The following is a 22,709-nucleotide window of genomic DNA, read 5'->3' on the forward strand; positions in this document are numbered from 1 at the left end:
TTGTTGCTGGTAAATTCCCTCTAGACAGAGGACGCTCTGTTTAGGAATTTCACGAGGAGTTCTTTATGAACTAACTCAATTCTTCATCCTTCAGTGGGATACCACTGAAGAGATGAATGTGGCTATAGGAGGGATTTCCTTAGCCTTAGTGGTATTCAGTTCCAATTCCCATCCCATGGGACTGCTAAGCTATAAGGCCAGTGCCCTAAAACCACTCACCATGTGAAGTTTCTGTGGGGAAAATGCACTTAAGAGTTTTGGTTTAGGAGGCCAGGATTACATCTCCACCCAGCATTGAATAGTAATCGAAAATTTTCTTTTTTCCCTTACCTTTCTTACCCCATCCTACCTCTTTAATCTGGTAGGTTTAGGACACTCCTACCTCCTAGCCATATGCCATTATCACTGAGGCTAGGTACCTGATGCCGAGAAGTGTAGGAGTTGGGGGAGAGATGGTATCAGGGTGTGAGGTGGCTGGGGGATGGGGGGATGTTTGAAACTTAATGATGGGAAGTCTTCTTAAGAGTTCTAGGAGGGATACTTCAGGCAAGTATCTCCAGTTACTAAAACCTTCCTTTTCATCTCTCTACCCTCAGCTCTTGCATAGGGATTAACAACTCCCCCCCCCCCCCCATTTTTCTCCCCTTCCACAGTCCTTAGGGAATTGGCTTGTTTGTGTCTGGTGCAGATTGCTTCCAACAATTTCTTTCCTTTCCAGCCCATTGCTGAACAGAAGAAACCAGAGTTTGTTTCCTATTCCCTTGTCCTGAAAGAACACAGGCTTCTGAGATTTCCTAAGAGTTTTGCTGCTAGCAATAGCAGGAACTGGGTGGGTGGCTGGGTGGGGGGAGAAGATTTCCTCTGATGCTACCCCCTCTCCCATTTTGTCAAAGACCTCAAAAGGTCTTATACAGGTGCTAATGACATATCAGTGTACAACAGAGGCCTGAAACAAGATTCATTTGCATGCCAGATTTAGTGTGTTTATAGTGGGAAATGTGTTGGCTGTGCAATCAGGAGTACTTGAGTTCAATCCCACCTCTTACAATTATTAGTTGTCTGACCGCGGGTAAGTCATTTGACCTCTCTCAAGCTTCAGTTTCTTCATCTGTTTGTTAAGTGGTATTTATAATATTTGCAGTACCTACTTCACAAGATTGTGGAGAGATTCAAATGCAGTAACTGATGTAAAGTGCTTCACAAACCTGGAAACCTTACATAAATCTCAATTATCATCATTATCATTATCATTTTGAGAGGACTAGTAGACCCAGGATGCCTTACTGGGCATATCATCACCTACATTTGAATTTTGCATTTTGAGAAGAACAGGAAAATAAAGATTGCCTGTTAGCTGTGGATGAAGAAATAGGAAGGAAGAGAGATTTAGGGGATTTTGTTGTTCAGTCATATCCCACTCTTTGTGACCTCACTTGGGGTTTTCTTGACACTGGAAAGGTTTGCTACTTCCTTCTCCAGTTCATTTTACAGATGAGGAAACTGAGGCAAACAGGGTTAAGTGACTTGCCCAGGATCACACAGTAATTGCCTGAGGCCAGATTTGAATTCAGGAAGATGAGTCTTCCTGACTTTAGGCTCAATGCTCTATGCACTACACCACCTCTCCTGCCCCCTTTAGGGGATTCTTGTCCTTTCTCTATCCCTTTCCATCACTTACTTAGTCTTGCCATCTCAGATACCACCACAACCAACTCTAGATTTAAGTGGAAAATGTAGAGAGACTTTGGGTGTGGTGGCCATTTTTGGATATCTGCTGTCCTGAGGGAGAGGGAAGAGATAAGGGAATACTAATCAGTGGCTGTAGGGAGAGAAGTTGAGTTACTGAGGACCTTCCCTCCAGCCATTTGTTTACAAAGGAAATCCTTAAGTTAGCTTATGTGGAAATTGCTTGTGTAAAGAATAATTTCTCTTATGGAATTAGTATTGCAAATGCAGTGTTTATTTTGTGGCCACTCATTGCTGCATTCAGAGATCTGCCTTTTTTGTGCTGCTGCATGGATACACACACACACAGATTTAATAAGCAGATAAGCAGTGCAGGTAACAGTCTGTAGATGGCATCCTATATCTTATTTTCTTTGTTTTGTTGACTTTGTTTCTCTCTGGAAGGGTAAAGCAGCTGAACATTGACATATTTCTTCAGTGAAACAAATCCTATTTTCTCTTGGTAAGTCAAGATGTAATGTGAGACTGGGTGGTGATTGATGAAGCTGGGTGTGAAATGCATTTTTTAGTGCTTACATTTAAATACCAACCTGGCTGGCCAGCTCACATTTTGTGATGCTTTCCACTGCTAGCCAGAGTATCATATGATTATTTCAGAAATGATGCTGGCTACAATTTTCAGTGCAACTAAATCAGTAATGATCATGTTGAATTATCATTCAGATAATTGAGCAGAGTCATCCATAGGTTTAGTGTTTTGTATTTGCCATGAAATGGATTATTATATATATTTTTGTACCTCAACCCTAGGAGTTCATCAGTTTAGCAAGCTGGCCAAGATATGAGGGAGGGGACAGAGAAAATATCTTACGCTATAGTTCTTTAGTTTAAATTATCATGATAATATCATTAAAAATCACATATTAGCATAGATTAAAAATAAAGCTTTATCTATTTCTGAAGTATAGAATACCTCAAGGAGTATGGAATTTTCATCTATTAATGTACTTTTTGCTGCAAAATGTTCCTTTTTTTCCTTAGCCATTGTATTGACTTTGAGTTGTTTGCCATAATAATAAAAGGTGAAGAGAGCCAAGCAAATATCCAAATTCTAATCAATAGTTTAAAAAGAAGTTATTGCCTTTCTGCTAAATAGAGCATGAGTTCACAGATCCATTCTTGCATTATATTGCCTAGGAAAGATGGTAGTAGACTAAGAGACAATTGAGCAGAATGGATTATTGGATTTGGAATTATAGTCCTAGCTTTGCATCTAACTACTTATGTGCCAATGGGCAAATACCCTAAATCCTTTAGGTCTCAGTTTCTTCATCTGAAAAGTTAGGGCATTAGACTAGAGCAAAGGTTTCTAAAACTGAACTCTACAAAACCTGTCCCACAAGGTTGTCCAAAGGATCCTGCAAACTCAAAAGTGGTAACAATTGACAAGCATACACAAATAGGCCTGTCTTTTTTGCTGTCTGTGTAGTAACTAGGCCAATGTGTGTGTGCAGTTAATGTAGAGAAAATTGGTTGAATCAATTGCATGAAGAAAAGTTGGCATATCAAGTTGTAAATGCCCAATAATAGATAAAACATTATTGACTATTGTGTTTTGGGGGAATATAGACAAAATAACTGCTATCCATTTATACTAATTAAAAAACTGCACATATGTATTTATCAGTGTTCATTATGAATATCTGGGTAAATTTGGGAAGCTTGAGGAGAAAGCAAAGTATTATTTTTAACTCCCCATAGTTAAAAGGTTTGAATTTTTAAAAATCCCTAAATGAAATTTGAGCATCAAATCCCAAATAAGAAGAAATGCAAATAAAATAATACGCACCTCCAATTTGATTTTGCTTTTAAAGATCCTGATTTCCCAATGGGTGTTACATTACCAAATGTTAAATAGCAGTTCAGTGGTTCTGACAATATCACAAGTGTTTATAAATAAAATATGTCCAATTCAAAGTGAAGCTCTCCAGTGTTTTAAACAAAGATATGATGACCTGAAGTAATACTATAAAATATTGCCTTGTGTAAGTAAATAAGCAAGTAAAAATTATCGTGAGATAATCTTACACAGTGAGGTATCACACAGAAATGATGAAAAATCATTGATACTGAGGTGATATTGTTAAATTTGGAATAGAATTAGAACTTCTATTCTGAAAAGATAATTTTTTAAAAAGTCATATGTTATTTAGTACCATCATTTTAAAGAATTTTTTTCTGTTCTTTTAAAAATAGGTTTTACTGATAGTCTTTTGTTTTTGTATTACCTGGATTTCACCCTATGCTTCCCCTTCCCCTTACTTTCCCACAGGACCATTTCTTATAACAAAGAATTTTTTTTTAAAGAGAAAAAAAAGAGAGAAAAAATATTTAAAAACAACCAACACATTAAAAACAGTCTGATGATGTATACAATGTCAAATACCCATGGAACTCATACTCAGCTAAGGACTTGGGAAGGTGTCTTCACATATCTCTTCTTTCTAAACTTATTCTTTATCATTTTGCAATATTCAGTTTTGATTGGTTTTTGGTGGTTGTTCTTTATATTGTTATAGATATTTTATATATTGTTTCCTAGGTCTTCCTATCCTCATTCTGCATCAGATAATAGAAATCTGTGTTTCTATATGTCATATTCATTGTTGCTAACAGCACAATATTATTAAATTACATTTATGGACCACCCTTTGTTTAGCTATTTCTCCAGTTGCTGGGCATCTACTTTGTTGCCACAAAAATACTGCTATAATTTTTTGGTGCATATGGATATATGTATGGGGCATATGTGTGCAATGTGTATGTATGTATGTATATATGTGTATATATATTAAATATTGTCAGTGATTCCTTAGATATATTATTAATAGTAGAATTTCTGGATATGGACATTTCAGTCACATTGATTTACATATTCCAAATTGCTTTCCAAAATGACTGTAGCAATTCACTGTTTTACCTGCAAAGCATTAGTGTACCTCTGCCCATAACTTCTGTAACGTAGGTTGTTCCCATTGTTAGTCATCATTGTCAGTATGAGGGGTGTGAGTTGAAATCTCAGGCTCATTTTTATTTGCATTTTTCATATTATTAGTGATCTGGAATTTTTTTCATATTGTTGCTAATAGTATGCAGTTTTTCTTTGGGAAACTGCACATGATCATGCTTTTATTGGGAAGTGACTTAGTTTTTAAAATTTATTTATTAGTTTTTTATGTATCTTGAATATTAAACCCTTATCAGAGATATTTAATTCAAGGATTTTTCCCAACCAGAAAAACCAATATTATCATTATTATTTGTTCATTTGAAATAGTCTCATGTAGTTCTGTTTAAAGTGAAAGGTTCCATCATAGTAAGAAATTGGGAACTGTTGAATTAAATGACCTTGAAAGTCACTTTCAATTCTAACATTTTTGTGGGTAATGGAGAGACGTATTTTGGTAATAAGCAGGCTTCAACACATTATAAACCAAGGATTTTGCAAGAGAAGTAGTATAAATCATATAATCAAAGAGAAGTATGATCAGCAAAAAGATGATTGGGTTATATGGCGATATTCAAGAATGACTGATAGACAAGCTCCCTTTTCTACTGTTTTTTGGATAATATGTGTAGAACTAGGAGGAGCCCTTTGGCATGATGCTTGGACAGCCTACGAAAGATTTAGTGGGAGCACATGAACAATACTTACACAGGATAGGCAGGCATGAATTTATCACAATCTGGATCTTTGTAGGGGGTATACAAAAAGATGAGATTATAGATGCAATCGAAATATTGAAATATCCTAGGTACCGTGAGATTCTGTTTTGTTTAAGCTTTGACAAGCATATTTTTTTCCCTTATTCAGCATAGCTCTCAGCTTGCTCTCACTTAAGTGTGAATGATAGTTGTCATGAAACCTATGATATTTAGGATCTTGAATCTTCCTAAATGATATGTCGCAGGTGCAGTACTGGTAAAAGAGTTTGTGAATATTATGATCTTGCTTGGATGACTCCCCCTTAAGCAGTCATGCTCTTGAGCTTTGTAATAGATTCAACCAGCAAATTGTTTTTCAGCAGAGCCTCAAGCATAAAGCCTTACTGTAATATATCTTAGAAATCACAGTGTCGTGAGGGCTTTGGAATCTGAGCATCTCTGGTTCACTTCATGGGATAGTATTTAGGCAAAGTCGTGTTTTCCAGTCAAAATATCATCTGAAGTTAAAAATAGGAACACATTTTGTTCACGTTAACCTTTAGATTAGCCTTACTCTAATCCTCTAAAGAGGTTGTCTGGTAGAATCTTAGGTACTAAAAGAAAGCAACGCTTGAACAAACAAGAGGATTTGAGCAATTTGATGGTTTCTACTGATAAACTCAAGTCAGATTGTGATTTATTAATGCCCATTGCAGCCATAACAAATGGTGTCAGACAACTACAATTCTTTCATTCCTATATTGATTATAACTTTCTACCCACTTACCTGCTACATTATTTATTCACATAGGTTCGATTCTATTACAATGAATACTTCAACACAGGATTCTCTTTAAAATAGATTTTCAAGCTTGAGTGAAACACCCATTTATTGAAGTAATATTTTGTCCAGCAAAATTCCTATTTAACAAAGAGTTACAGAATCACAAAATTTCATAAGTGGAAGGTCACAACAAACCGTTTTTTCTTTCTTTTTTTTTTTAAGCAATTGGGGTTAAGTAACTTGCTCAAGGTTACATGGCCAGTTATTTCTGGGTGTGGTGCTAAGTATCAGAGCCCGGATTCGATCCCAGGTCATCCTGACTCTTACTGCGCCACCTGGCCGCCCCTATAACCATCTTTTAAACACTATATGACAGGCACTATATTAGTTGTTTTACAGATTGTTTCATTTAATCCTCACAGCAGTCATGTGTAATAGGTACTATTATTTCCCCCATTTTACAGTTGAGAAAAGTGAGGTAGAGAGCAGTTAAATGACTTGTTCGGGATCACATACTTAGGAAGTGTATAAGGCTAGATTTGAACTCATGTCTTCTAACTTCCAGTCCACCACTCAACTTTTTCACCTTGTTGCCTTGGAAGTACCTTAGAGGACCTTGGAGTAATCTCAGGAATCACTTTTACACCAGCCTTGACAAATGGACAGCTGACCTCTTGAAGACTACCAGGGATGGGAAACAAACTTTAACCATCTATCTATCTATCCATCCATCCATCCATCCATCCATCCATCTATCCATCCATCCATCCATCCATCCATCCATCCATCCATGTGTAGGGTGTGTGTATGTGTGTGTGTGTTTGTGTGTGTATGTAGGTAAGTAGGTGGCATAGTGCCCCATAGTCCAGAACATTGAACTCTTGGAGTCAGGAAAACCTGAGTTAGAATTTTGCTTCAAACACTAGCTGTGTGACCTTGGCCAAGTCATTTATTCTTGCTTTGGTTCCATTTTCTTATATGGAAAATGGGAGTAATAAAAGCATTTACCTCCCAGGTTTGTTGTGAGGATCACATGAGATAATATATGTAGAGTGCTTTATAAATGTTAGAGTCCTATAGAAAGTTATCTTTTATTATTATATTTTATATTATACATATACATGCACATATTTGTCTTCCTAGATAGGGTGTAAATCATTTGTTATCAATGACTGTTAATTTTATCTTTGCACTCCCAATTCCTAAAACATAGTAGATATTTAATAGATGCTTATTAATTGATTGGTCATGCAGCTTTTGTTTCAATATCTTCAATGAAAAAACCTCTACAACTTTCTGAGATAGCCTATTACCCTAGTGATTATGCCTATGGTCAATTTAGTTTCTGGACCAGAATGTTGTATAATCTCTAATAGGTTCCTTCTTGTAGTATTATTTGATACTATATGACTCATAAGAAGTAGCTAGTGGTCTTCAGGTTTGATTATTTTGAGAGTTTTTCTCTTTTATGTCTCAGGTATATGACTCTCAGAAAACAACCCACTTCTTGATTGTTACCCCTCGGCAAGGAATACTTTGAACAATCACTTGGAAGTCATTGAAATGGAATCTGTCCAATGTTACCAAAAAATGGATTTTTAAAAATTTTGCTATCAATTGTAGTACTAAGATATTAAAGAATTACAAGTTTCCTGAATATTAGTAATATGTCTCATTTTGAACAGTGTAGTATTGAAGTGCAACATTTTGAAGGGTTAATTCTATGTCCTACAGAAACATTTAATTCACACAATAGAGAAAGAAAGGCATTCTTATAGAGTCAGAATAGGGTCAAAGTGCATTTAATTGATTTCTTTTTTTCCCCAATTTTTAAAACATTTTAATTTAAAGCTTTGAATTCCAAATTCTTTCTCTCCCTTCCCTCCTCCCTGATATGGTAAGCAATCAGATATAGGTTAATATAAGTTCTTTCTCTGGAGACAGATAATATGCTTCATCATTAGTCCTTTGGGATTATCTCGGATCTTTCTGTTGCTGAGAATAGCTAAGTAATTCACAGTTATGTGAACAATTGAACAATATTGCTGTTACTGTGTACTACATTCTCCTGGTTCTGTTCACTTCACTATGCATCAGTTCACCTAAGTCTTTTCTAGTTTTTTTCTGAAATCGTCCTGTTCATCATTTCTTATAGCACAATAATATTCCATTACAATCATCTACCACAACTTGTCTAGCCATTCCCCAGTTGATGGATATCCCTTTTATTTCCAATTCTTGACCACCACAAAAGAGCTGCTATAAATATTTTTGAACAAGTAGGTCCTTTCACCCCTTTTTTGGATGTCTTCAGCGTATAGATCTAGCAGTTGTATTGCTGGATCAAAGGGTATGCACAATTTTATGGCTTTGGAGGCAAAGTTCTAAACTGCTCTACAGAATGGTTGGGTCAGTTCACAACTCTACCAACAATACCTTGGTGTCCAAGTTTTCTCACATACCCTCCAACATCCAGCATCTTTTTTTTTTTTTGGTCACATTAGCCACTCTGATAGGTATGAGGTGGTACCTCAGAATTGTTTAAATTTACATTTCTTTGATCAATAATGATTTAAAGCATTTCTTCATATAACTATAGTTAGCTTTGATTTCTTTGTCTGAAAACTGCCTGTTCATATTCTTTGACCATTTATCAATTGGAGAATGACTTGTATTTTTATAAATTTGGCTCAGCTCTCTATTATACTTGAGAAATAACCCTGTTACCAGAGATAATTGTTACAAATTTTTTTCTATTTTCTGCTTTCCTTATAATTTTAGTTTCATTGGTTTTGTTTGTGCAAAACCTTATTAATTTCATATAATCAAAATGATCTATTTTATATTGTATAATGTTCCCTATATCTTAATTGTTCCTAAATTCTTCATTTATTCATAAATCTGACAAACTGTTCCTTGCTCTCTTAATTTGCTTATGGTATCACCCTTTACGAGTAAATCATATAACCATTTTGACCTTTTCTTGGTATACAGTGTTAGATGTTGGTCTGTACCTAGTTTATGCCATACTGTTTTCTTGTTTTCTCTGCAGTTTTTGTCAAATAATAATTTTTTGTTCCAAAAGCTTGGATCTTTTGGCTTGTCATATACTAGATTACTGTGGTCCTTTACTTTTAGTGTACTTTATACCTAATCTCTTCCACTAATTCACCACTCTGTTTCTTAGCCAGTATTAGATTGTTTTGATAATTACCGCTTATAGTTTGAGATCTGGTATGGCTAGACCCCTTCTTTTGCAATTTTTTTTTCATTGATTCCCTTGATATCTTTGAGCTTTTGTTCTTCCAGATGAATTTTGTTATTATTTTGTTTAGATCTATAAAATAATTTTTTGACAGTTTGATTGGTATGTCACTGAATAAATAGATTAATCTAGGTAGAATTGTCATTTTTATTATATTGGCTCAGTCCACCTACTAGCAATTAATATTTTTCCAGTTGTTTAGATCTTACTTTGTGTGAAAAGTGTTTTATATTTGCTTTCATATCATTCCTGGGTTTGTCTTGGTAGGTAGTCGCCCAAGTATTTTATATTATCTACAGTTATTTTAAGTGGAATTTCTCTTTCTGTCTTTTGCTGCTGGACTTTGTTGGTAATATATAGAAATGCTGATAATTTATGTGACTTTATTTTGTATCCTGCAACTTTGTTAAAGTTGTTAATAATTTAAAGTAATTTTTTAGTTGATTCCCTAGGATTTTCTAGGCATAATATCATATCATCTGCAAAGAGTGATAGTTTTGTTTCCTTATTGTCTATTCTAATTTATTTAATTTTCCTTTCTTTTCTTATTGCTGTAGTTAACATTTCTAGTACAATATTAAACAATAGAAGTAATAATGGTCATTCTTGCTTCAATTCTAATCTTACTGAGAAAGCTTCCAGCTTATCCATTACAGATAATGTTTGCTTGCTGATGTTTTAAAGAGAAATATTACTTATCAGTTTGAGGATCATTCCCTTTATTCCTTTGCTCTCTAGTGTTTTAATAAGAATGGGTGCTGTATTTTGTTAAAGACTTTTTCTGCATCTATTGAGATAATCATATGATTTCTGTTGGTTGTTATTTACAGGGTCAGTTATACTGATAGTTTTCCTAATACTGAATTAGCCCTGCAAAAACTGGTATAAATCCCACCTGGTCATATAATGGATTTCTTAGGAACCAATTTTTCCTTATGGATTAGGGAAAACACTAACAGTCATTTGTTTTCACAAATAGTATTTTGTAACCTTTTGTGGACACATATCTAGGTATAACCATTGAGATTAATATAGCAGATGAACCTAATACAGAATAGTACAAGCTAGCTGTATTCTTTTGAAAAATCTCTATTTTGGATTTCATATAGTATTTTCTAATCTTTTTAAACAAATATCTTTGACTGATAAATACTTCTCTCCCTCAATTTTGTAGAAAAGAAAAATAAGAGAACAAGAGAATAAAGGGATGAAAAATATTAGTGTCAAGTACTTTAGTAAGCAGTGGGGATAAATACCTACATGCATATATACATACACATCTGTACACATATATACATGTATATGTACGTGTATGTGTATATGTAGTAAAACATTCAGAAGCTTACATTCTGATAGTGAAAGGTAATACATATAAGGGAAAGGTGGTCAGGAAAGGCCATGTGTTGTTTTGGGTAATCCTAAGGAGAGTGAGTAGAGCCAGAGGCAAGTCACTTGACAAGTCCTTTCAGGACACAATGCTAGTATTGATTTGATGCCTCTTCACAGAGCAAATGGTGGAACGGATGGGATGAGGGAAGGGGATATACATGCTCTAGGTGGGACATGAAGCATTGTGGCATCTGTGGTTGGTTAGATGTAGCACACCATTTGGGTCTTTGCTGACTAATCTGGATAGCGTGGCTCTGCGATAATGGCACCAAAGATTAGTGGAATTCGTCATTCAGGGCATAGCTCAGGAGGTCCAGTGGAGAGATTTTAGCTTATTCAGAATATAAAAAAAATCCCATTTTTTTGTAGAGAGATAACTCCGAGGCTAACTCTCAGATCTCTTGCTAAGCATTTAGGCTATGAGGTGCTCCAGAGTTAGTTATTGCTTCTGAGCACCTGCCTCAGGGTTGTTTTATTGTCTGCGATTCCTTATGTTCTACCAGGAATAATAAAATCAAAAAATTTCAAAATTAGAAGATACTCAGAGGTCATCTAGTACAACTTGGGCTTGAATTAGAATCCCCTCCATGACATCCTTACAAATAGTCATCCAGCTTCATTTTCTGGCTCACCCCTTCTATAACAAGTTACTATGCCCCAAGGAAGCTGGCAGCCTGATCTGTTTTTTAACAGCTCTAAATTTTTAGCACTTTTTTATACTTTTTAAATATTTTTTTATATATAAATACAACAATCATTTAAGCACTCGAAGATGACTTATATGGCCTCTCTAAGCCTTCTCTTATTCAGGCTAAACATTCTCAATTTCTTCATTAGTCCTCAGATGGCATGATCTCAAAGGACTATATGCCATCCTGGTTGTTCTCTTCCAAATGACCATGCCTAATATTTTTACAAACAGAATTTCTTTTTCTGGATTACTTTAAAGAGTCAGTATGGTTTTGTGGAAAGGGTACTGGTCTTGGAGTCAGAAAGACTTGTGTTCAAGTATAACGCTGTTTAACTATTTAGCCCTTTGTGCCTTAGTTTCTTTCTTGGTAAAATGGAGAAAATAATTTGATCACTAACTTTAAAGGGTGGCAGATAGGTGACTCAGTGGATAGAATTCTGGGCCTAGAATCAGGAAGATCCAAGTTCAAATTCAGCCTCAGATACTTACTAGCTGTGTGATCCTGGGCAAGTCATTTAACCTCAGTTTGCCTTAATCCCCTGGAGAAAGAAATGGTAAACCATTTTAGTATCTTTGCCAAGAAAACCCTTTGAACAGTATGGTCCACAGGGTCATGAAGATTTGGACATGACTGAACAACATTGACTTTCAAAGATATTGTGAAGAAAGTAGTTGTTAGAATATAGCATTAGAGAAACAGAAACTTTCATTATTATTTCCTTTCTTTTAATCTATTTTATAAGAACCTATTTTTCCTGTTAAATATCCTTCAGTTAATTCTAAGAGGCCTTCCCTGTTGAAATTAAAATGAAAAAATCCCCTCCTTTTTCCATTTAAAACCATAGTATTTTTGAGCTGGAAAGGATCTTAAAGATAATTTAGACCAGGAGCTTTTCACCTTTTTTTGCATCATGGATCCCTCAGGCAGTTTGGTTAAGTCTTTGGACTCCTCAGAACAAGATTTTTAAATGCATAAAATAAATAGGATTGCAAAGGTATACAGTTATATTGAAATAGGCACCAAAATATCTTTAAAATTTCATAGCTTGGATAAAGGAATCCTGATCTAGACCAGACTCTTCATTATCCCTGTAGAAATAGATATTGAAGGATGAGGTGACTTTACCCAAGGACATGGGATATAATTAGATGTCTTGGTTCCTGGTCTACTGCTTTTTCTTTTTTTCTTTTTTTTTTTTTTACTATACCATTCATTTCAATGACTAGTTCACATTTCTTGGTACCAAAAAAATCTCCTAAATCCTATTATATATGCCTATACATGCATCATACATACATATATAAACATTCAAATTTTTAACTTTGGTGTCAAGTCATATCTTAAAATGTACATGTTCATCTATATCAGCACCCATGCTATCCAGTTTAGAAAGTAATGACTTGGATAGGACCCGATTGATCATTTAAGCACTGTGTATCTGTAAGTGACTGCCTAGATCATCCCACTTATTTTATCGATGAGAGAAGGGAGATGTGGAGTGAAGTGAATTGTACTAGGCACACTGCATGTCCTAGCTAGGGCTAAAACTTGGGCATCTTGATTCCTAGGTCAGTGCTCATTTAAAGTTGGAAGGGACTTCAGACATCTTGTAAGTTCCTCCTGGATGGGGCCATTTATATTAAATTAATTTTGTGAAGTTCTTAAGACCTAACTAAGTAACTTCGTGTAAATTCTTGATGCTACAATACATAATCATATGTTATATGATTACATACATATTATATATTATAATTATATGATTATATACATAATACAGAAACATATATCAGGCATGTTTCTGATCATATAATAAGTAGTGTTATTTACATAATACTTTAAAGTCTGCAAAACATTTTATATACATTATCTCATGTACAGGAACTATATTGCCAGATATGGCATGTTTTATCTGTAAACTCAATTCTTATTTTCCCTTTTGTTGCCACATTTGTTTCTCAAAGTACATTAGAATCTATTTACTGAAAGCATCTATATTCTGCTGCCTTATATCATATAGGGTTAAAGATTAGAAGATAATACTGTAAAGTGCTTTTGAGCTTCTTAAATATGAAAATATCACCCTTTGAGTCTTGATATTACAAAAGTGGGTGAAAGTACCAAGTAGTTTCAACATAATTGAGTAGGATTATATTCTATTTATAATAATTCTCTGAAAGCCTTTTTTGTGATAAGGTGTCAATATGTGCACAAAGTACAGATCATCCTTGATGACAGGCCTCTGTTGTGTACTCTCTCTACCTACTCTCAAGTTAAAGCAGCTGATTATTCCTTGCTATTAATAGGTTAGTCCAGAAAAAGTTTGGCATCACTTTCTTCTTCTTAGCAACACTTAAGTGTGAAAAATGTTAACATTATGAGAAAACACCTTATTGGGGGCGGCTAGGTGGCACAGTGAATAGAGCACTGGCCATGGAGTCAGGAGGACCTGAGTTCAAATCCAGCCTCAGATACTTAACACAAAACTAGCTAAGTGACCTTGGGAAAGTCAACCCCAATTGCCTTACCTTTCCCTCTCCAAAAAAAAAAAAAAAAAAAAAAGAAAAAATACCTTAATGAAGTTTGGATATGCTTCCGGAAAAAAAGGAAGCTATGCTAAAATTTCATGGAGCCTCAGATGATTGAAAATATTAGCTGAGTTTGACTTTCTATATAACTATGTCTTACTAGCAAATGTTTATTGATCATATAGATCTTCTAGGTTTCATGGTGAGACCAGAGACCCATGCACAGAACTTACAGTATGCCTCAGATGAGGTGTTTATGTATATTAACTCTTATGTAATGGTTGTAGACTATGAAACATTTATGATGGCAAGTGGAAGAGGGAAAAACTTTGGATTAGTAGCCAGGAGGTTTTTATTTAAAAAAATTTTAAAATCCTCATCCTTCTACTATTCCCTATGGGACCTCTTGCGTAAGTCACTGAATCTTTTTTGGCCTTAGTTCCTTCATCTATAAAATGAGAGAGTTTGAAAATTTGATGTCTGAAATTCTTTCTAGTTCTAACATCCTCTAAATTTACGAAGAATTTGACCATGAACCTCTATGAAAATTATATAACTATTTTGTTTAGAAGCCTCACATTATGAATAGATTAGTAAAATATCCTTCTGATTAATTTTTCTCTCCTTAGATCAGTATAATGTTTGGGTTTTTAATAAGTCTTGAATATGAAATAGTCTTAAATATGAAAATATCACCCTTTGAGTCTTGATATTACAAAAGTGGGTGGAAGTACCAAGTAGTTTCAACATAATTGAGTAGGATTATTTCTATTATAATAATTCTCTGAAAGCCTTTTTTTTTTTGATAAGGTCTCATGATCATCTGTGCTCTTGCAATACAATATGGTGTGCTTGATAGAGTAACTCATCTTTGAGTCGCAGAGACCTAGGTTCAGAGTTCACATCCCATCTCTGCCACTTTTTAGTTGTGTACTTTTTAAGGTTTATATAATAACTCATAGGTGGATTTTAATTGGATCTATGTCAGTCAAGGGAAGTTCTCATATTTATAAAATCACAGATCCTTAAAGCATGTACTCCTGAGAGATCAATGGTCACAGTCACTAAAAGTAGAGCACAAATCAAAGCAGGTTGACATTGTCATCGAAGTCATATACATTTCAGGCAGAATGTATTAATCATTAGACTGAGGCCTCATTGAGAGCTGCGAATTTTTTTCAGGGGATCTCTCTCTCTCTTTATATCCCTAGTGCTTACTTAGCACAGTGCTCAGCACATAGTAGGTCATTGATAAATGCCTGTTAACTGACTGTTCAGCATAGTGAGAGACTATGACATTTATTTTTGTGTTGTGCCATGCAACATCATGGAGAGTCCAATATTTGTTAAATATGGTATACTGACTTGCATTGGTAGAGGGAGTTTCCTTGATTGGGAGGTCCATTACCATTGAAACCACAAGTCTAGCCTCTCTCTATTATTATCTACATTTTACAGATGAAGAAACTAAAATTCAGAGAACTTAAGTAACTTGCTTAGTTCTATAGGTTAGAAAAGTGTTTAGGCTGGGGATTGAACTTCTTTCTTGTGACTCCAGATTCCGTGCTCTGTATACCAAACTGTCTTTCTAATGTATGTGTATCTGTTACATGTGTTTTGAATTTGAGAATGATACAAACACTCTACTTGGAATGTCCCACAGACTGTGTGTCTTGAATGTATATATATATATATATATGTGTGTGTGTGTGTGTGTGTGTGTGTGTGTGTGTGTGTATAATATGCATGTATATGTATATGTATATGAGTGTGTAAGCATATGTGTATGTTAGTATGTGTCTGACTTTACTCCTTAAGGGTAATGAGTGAAGAAATGTAAACTTGAACATTTAATAAAAATGTTTGATTTCATGTATAAGCATGAGCTTCCAGAAGTCAATAAAATTGCCATGATTTCTCAGTCGCCTATGTATTTAGCTGACTTTCTGAATAAGCTGACTTTGCAAAGTGGATCTAATGTTTATTGTTCTTGAAATGGGGAGGGATGAGCGTGATGATGTCTTCTATCTAGCTTCTCAAGTAGAAATAGAAACTTTGTTAATTTCTTGCAGAAGTGCTAGTGAGGCTTTTCTTGGACTTTTTAACCAGAGCCCAAAGCAAGCCAGAGGCACTGACATCCATTACATCTGTGCGGTAATTTTCTATATGTTATTACCTCATATGGTGTCTTATCCACTTTCTGCATTAAAAATATTGTCTGCTAACTGCGAGCAAGCCAGCATGCATTCTGTTAGTTCTTCAGATGTGGAAGATGAAAAATCATAGTAGGAGAAACATTGGCCTTGTAGAGTTCAAAAGCAGAGGTGGCTTGTTCTATATAGTTGAAAACCAAGAAATAATAGCAAGAAGATTGGCTTGAAATCTACTATAAAGAGAAATGAGAATTCTAAAATTGTTCTTTTGGGAGGTGAAAATTGTACAATCTTCAAATGAGCATCTATTCCAGTATAGCTAACTACCAAAAAGAACACATTGAATGAATAGGCAGCATCTGGTTTAGAGTAGTAGCCTAAAGTAATATTAGGAGCAAAAGGGGAAAATGGTTACTACTTTTCTTAATTAACAGTGTAATCTTATTTACTGCAAGGTGGGTACTAGAATTCTCAAGAATTCTATTTGGTTTTGAAATGAACTGGATTGAATTGGTGCCATGATCGGAACAAAGCATCTGTGGTGTTTTTCAGCAGATGTATTTTCCTCCAGTGACTGCCTGTCAGCTCCCTTTTCTACAGTGTGTTTTTGATTTATTAAATTTTCATTGCTCTAAGGTTTGCAAACTAAAACAGTCCCAAAGCTAATTTTTATAGTGCCTGTTAACTATAAGATGGCTGAGCTTATCTGTGGGAATTTTTGTTTTCTGAGCAATTCTGCTGAGAGTCAAGTTATATATACATATGGTTTTCTTGGGCAAATGAATATTAGGCAGTTGTTCATGTATGAGATAGGTCCTCAGTTTACCTTTTTAAATTAGTTGTGGGGGAATCATTCTCTTAGCAGGCCATTTCTGCTTTCACCCTGGTGTTGCAAATGAGAACCAACATTGTGGTTATTTAGCATTTAGATAACACTTACATTAGAAATGTTAATAAAAATGAACTGGAAAATATTTTTGTAGAGACAAAGTGCTCTGGGACCTAAAAAAAACTATTTGACTAGTAGCAGCAACTGGGCAAGGAACTTATTTGTACTGGTCCTTCCGTCTGAATGAGATACATTAAAAACAAAACAAAACAAAAATCTTTGCTACCTGGAGTTTTAGGAGATTATAGATGAATAGATGGGTGAAGGTAGGGCCCAGTTAGTTAAACTTTAAAATCTCAAGTCCTTATGTGTGCCACAGCTAGTTGGTTCCCTTAGTTTATTTCCAAACAAAAGCAGGCTAAGACATTTCAGATTTAGATAGTATATGGAATCAAGCCTTATTGTAGACTGCTGACCTCCTAAGTGGCCACCCTCTGGTAACAATGTACTCCTGAGGAGACAGACCAGCAGGGTCCAGCTCTCTAGGGAACATGGACCAGTCAGTCATGCCCTGAGCTGTGAACATGGCAGGGGTTACAGAATTCATAGAATAAAGGAGAACAGAGAAAGTCACCCACAACTCTAAGCATGGTGTCCAGCATGGTTTGTAGTCTTGCCCATGGAGTTCATTGGTAAGTGTTGTTAACACTGAACAGCTTCAGTGAGAAAACAATGGTGTGTGGATATATGAAGATGATATAGCAATATGGTAGTGTCTGCCCCCAGCTAAAAGAACAGGCAGCACCAGGATGACTGGAGCTGTCTTCCCAGCCAGAATGCCTCTCTGGAACTTACTGCCAACAGATTTGTTGTGCTTGCAGTCTGTCATTCTTTGCTGTGACCAGGTGGTCAGTGCCAGTCATACCCTATGGTGTTGCCACTATAGCATTAGTACTAGAGGTACTGATGGTAGGAATAGTAATATTTATCTTTTTATGTCCCTTAGCACCTAGCAGAGTGCTTTACACAGATTAGGTCTATGAAAATATGTTTATTGAATTGAAGACAGTTTTCTAGAGCTCTCTGATGAGAAAAGTAACACAACTTAGAAAAAACCCACCCTGTAATGAGGTGAGTTAGAAAAGTTTATCATATAAAATGCTGCTTTATATAAAATTTACACAGATGTGTTCAAGAGCTGAAATCATATTTTTGGGTAAACTCAAGGGATTTAAAAAATAAATTTAGTCACAATAATAAAAAAAACCCTCATCATTATTGCTAATTACACAAACATACTCAATATTTTGCCCAATCTGTATCCTAAGACATGTAGAGATTCTGGTTTTCATGAGTTATATTATTAGATGGATGTTTTCCTTTTCAGTCCAGCAGACAGGAGGCAGCCTTAACAAGTTTAGCATCATGTTTAATGACTACCCGTTTATTAACCATGAATAGGATGAATTTTTAGTACAAGATTCTGGTTTTAGTCCAAGACCTTTGAAGAAAATACAAAAAAAAAATTCAAACCAATTTTACCAGAACTTTTTAAAGGCAATTTTAATTGTTAGTTTCTCTAAGTCAAATAATGAGTATTGATAGTAAATGTAAAAACATCTTAAATTTATGAATTCGAGTGAGTATTTGGGGCTTTGTGGGAGGCATATTTACTTTTTTTGTATAATAGAATATTATGGTAAATCTTGTATAGAGACTTTCTTATTATAATATGGATATTTTACAACATATAATTTTGTATTATTTTTATTTCCTTTATAACATGAGGTCAAAATACAGTTTACTTCACTCTCTTCTTAAAAGTTTTATTAAGAACTTTTGATGTCAAAGAGCTCTCTCACCTGTTAACTTTTAAGACAAAAAAGTCTTAGATATATGTCTCTTTGCTATTGTTATTCATGAATGAGCCTTTAGGAAATTTTCACATGGGTTTGGAGATTATCTAGGCAATCTCCTTTTTTATAGATGAGAAAACGCAAGGTTGGTAAGATGTAATAACTTGCCTAAAGTCAAACAACTAGCAAGTTACTAAGTTAAAATTCAAGCTCATTTCTTCTGACTCCAAATCTGTGGTTCTTTTCACCATACCTATATACAAACATTTTAATAACCCAAGATGTTTTACTGGTATCCTAAGGAATCTATTAAATACCTATCTCTTTTGGGTTATTATTTATTCATTGAATATTTTTGACTATGATGATTGACATTTTAATCATGATTAATTAATCAAATGATATTTGGTAAGCAAGTGCTGGCTCTGGCTGTTATGTTGGGGACTGAATAAAATGATAGAGGTTCTTTCTGCGGGAAGCTTGCATTATAATGTTGTCAGAAGTGATAGACATCCATTTAAAAGGTATTTTATCCACATGTATGGAAAAGAATAAAGGTATTGAGAAAAGTCTTTGTTTATTTTTTTCTTTTTAAAAAATCACAGTTGGAATTAAGGTGCCACATGTGGCTCCATGCAGGGGGACTTGGAAGTTAATCTAGTCCTAATTTAATAGGAAAAGCCAATGTAGTTAGATCAACTCTGAATTGGTGTTCTGTGCTACTAAGATAAGAGTCTTAAAAGATACCAGTTACGTTACAAATGGAGGCTATTAAAACCAAACAGAGTTGAATTCTCCTCAGTTTATAATGTGAAATTATTTCTTATGTAGTGTTATCTACATGTTACTACACTTTTCCATTGTTAGAGGATTTATAATTCACTTTTGAAAAAATATTTAGATTTCTTATTGCTTAAAATAAATGATGGAACATAAGTTTAAATTCTCAATCCCCAAGCACAATTTTTATAAAGTTAATCATTTGGCTTCTGCCATGTTCTTTCTATTGCTCCTCTCTGCACTTCTTCTCAAATCTCTTCTACATCATTGTGTCAAACTGGTTTTGCCCATTATCCTGTGTAATCAATCCTCTCCTCTGATGAGGTTCCACATTATGACAGGATAGCCTGGGCAGTCATTTTTTGGATATCATGGTGGATTTCTGACCTCATTGATACAGGTATTATAAGAGTATGTATTTCAGTCTATCTTCACTCCACTTTCTCATCTGATTCAACTCGTCTGTGTCCTTCAGAATGGCTTCCATGAAAAACTTCCTCTAGGTCTCCTGAGGCACAGAGACTGAGGGACAGCTGTCCCATTAGGGCAAGTTGCTTTTGCTAAGTAACTGGCCCATTACCTTTTTTGGTCATATATCTGTCTGATAACTAAATGAAGAGCAATAGGTAATACATTGATATACTCTTTCCAGTAGTAATGACAGTAGTGATTTGATTATAGCTCCAGAGTTAGAAAGCAAGTGGGGTGTGTGTGTGTGGGTGTGCACGTGCGTATGTGTGTGTGTGTATATGTGTGTGTGTGTGTGTGTGTGTGTGTATTTTGTGCAGATAACAAAGGCAAGAAAATGTTTGGGATATAAATGAAGCATGCCTGTGGCAAGCTAGATATTGTGGTCTATGTGAGGTACTTACTAGATCAGGAAAGTATAGGTCCCAGGATGGGAGTTCTGGAGCTAAAAGGATTAAGTCACTTGTGGCATAATCTCTTATGTCTCTACCATGGCAGCAGTCAAGAAGATGGTCAGGTTATAAAATGAAACTTGTTTTGGGATGGTTAGATAGAATGGGCCATGTGAGCCAACAATAAGGACAGGATGGAAGAGAGACATTCCAGAGCTGAAAGGGTTAAGGTCTACTCAATGTATAATCTTTGGTTTAGAGGGTACAGTAGTGGAATTAGGGTTGAATAGTACATGGTGGAAGGCAAGATGTTTGTGGCATATAATGAAGTTTTGACTTATTCCTCAAGCTGTTTCTAGAAACATGCAATTCATCTTTGGTAGTAAGTAACATCCTACTCATGTCTACCAGCTCATCTGATGACTCACAACTTTAATTTTTTTTTTTGCTTTTTGGAGGGGGGAAGGTAGGGCAATTGGGGTTAAGTGACTTGCCCAAAGTCACACGGCTAGTAAGTATGTCAAGTGTCTGAGGCCAGATTTGAACTCGGGTCCTCCTCACTTCAGGGCCGGTGTTCTATTCACTGGGCCACCTAGCCACCCCCACAACTTTAATTTTTAAGACTGTGCTGTTCCATGTCTTGTAGCTACACTATCACATAGGAAGGATATTTATGTTAAAAGGTTAAGCCTTTGTTTTAGGGAAAAGTTTTGAGATCATAAAAAACCCCAAGTAGCTTCAGAAGAGGAATCCACTCTGCTTCCCCTTGTTCAATTCTGGGTCTGGTTCATTGTTTGTCTACAGTGGCTGTCCTAAGTATATGTGGTGATGAACTAGCTTTATGTGTTGGCTATCTAGCTGTATATATTAAATAATCTGGACAATAAACATTCTTCATCTACTCAGTTTTTCCTGTGGTAGTAGTTAGACCAATTCTGAATATTTATGGATATTGTCTAGGAATCTTTGCAGTATGTCAGTCTTCATTGATTAGCACAGTGTTATCTGAAAACAGGGACATATGCAGGACCTTACCATATATAATAAATCCCTCTTCCACTTGAACTCTGCACTGGACATTCTCTATGACAGCAGCAAACACCATTGGTAATCATACATCTCTTTGTTTCATGCCTTACTTGATGTTAATATATAAAGAACCATCAAGCAAAGTTATATAATGAAAAGTATAATTATATATGGGTCATATATTTTCAAGATACCAAAGGCAAAGTAACAAGTATTTATTAACTGTTTTACTACATACCATGCTTACTATGCACTGTTTTACTTGTTAGTAAGTAGTATGATAGAATTGGTAAAAATCTGACTTGGTCTTAGCCTTCATTTATAAAAGTATAATGTACAGATCACAAAAATTAATTTCTGGGTGAAAAAGCGTACCATTTTTCTGAGCAAATTTGTGCTCATTTCACTTTCAGCAAAACACATAAAATAGACTGAGTTTAAGGGTAAATCTGGGCAATGTATTCATTCAATCATTTAACAACATTCATTCAACAGATTTTTATTAAATTCTGTAATGTTCAAGTTATTGTTCTGGGGACATGATATTCCTGAGGATTGATTGTTTATTATAGTTTTCCAAACATTAAGAATTTCTTGAGGGCATAGTGGTTGTTTAAGACATTATCTACATTCTACTGTCAGTACCTATTACTATTTTAGCTAAAGAGAGTAGGGCTGGCAAGTACTTGAATAAGAAATGATATGGTTTAATGGACTCAAGTCAGAATAAGGCAAGGTGCTGGCAGTATTTAGAGGGAGAGGTATAGTTAGATGAATAGGCACTGTAGATGGGGAAATTACTGATAATTGTTGTGAGGATATGGGAAATGAACGATTAGACAGAGATTGTGCTTGGGAAAAATTACTGGCACAATTTATGTTCAGATGGGGGCTCATGACAAGATCATTCAGGATGGTAGACTAGAGATGTGATCACCAAGATTAAGATAAGATTAGCAATCAAGACAGTATGAGACCTGGTTGATGAACAAATATCAGGACCATAGAAGCAGATGATGCCAAATTTGTGAGCACAATCTTGTTGGAACCCCATTTGCTTTGAGCAGCAGTTTGTGGCTGACTAAGCCTTTTTATCTGTGATGTCTCAGATTTTATTGAGTCATTATTCTCTTGGGTGGAGCTTCTTGTAGGTTCC

At 35.2% G+C, this 22,709-nt stretch overlaps 1 protein-coding gene across 3 annotated transcripts in view; it reads left to right on the forward strand.

The window, feature by feature from the left end:
- The window catches only part of DCDC2 (doublecortin domain containing 2), a 223,552-nt gene that overhangs the window by 113,997 nt on the left and 86,846 nt on the right, over positions 1-22,709 (forward strand). The gene's annotated exons all lie outside the window — the stretch shown is intronic.

Source organism: Petaurus breviceps, unplaced genomic scaffold (genome assembly GCF_028583685.1).
Source record: "Petaurus breviceps papuanus isolate PSGF00001 unplaced genomic scaffold, PetGlider_PUasm1.0 224, whole genome shotgun sequence".
NCBI classification, from domain to species: Eukaryota; Metazoa; Chordata; class Mammalia; order Diprotodontia; family Petauridae; genus Petaurus; species Petaurus breviceps.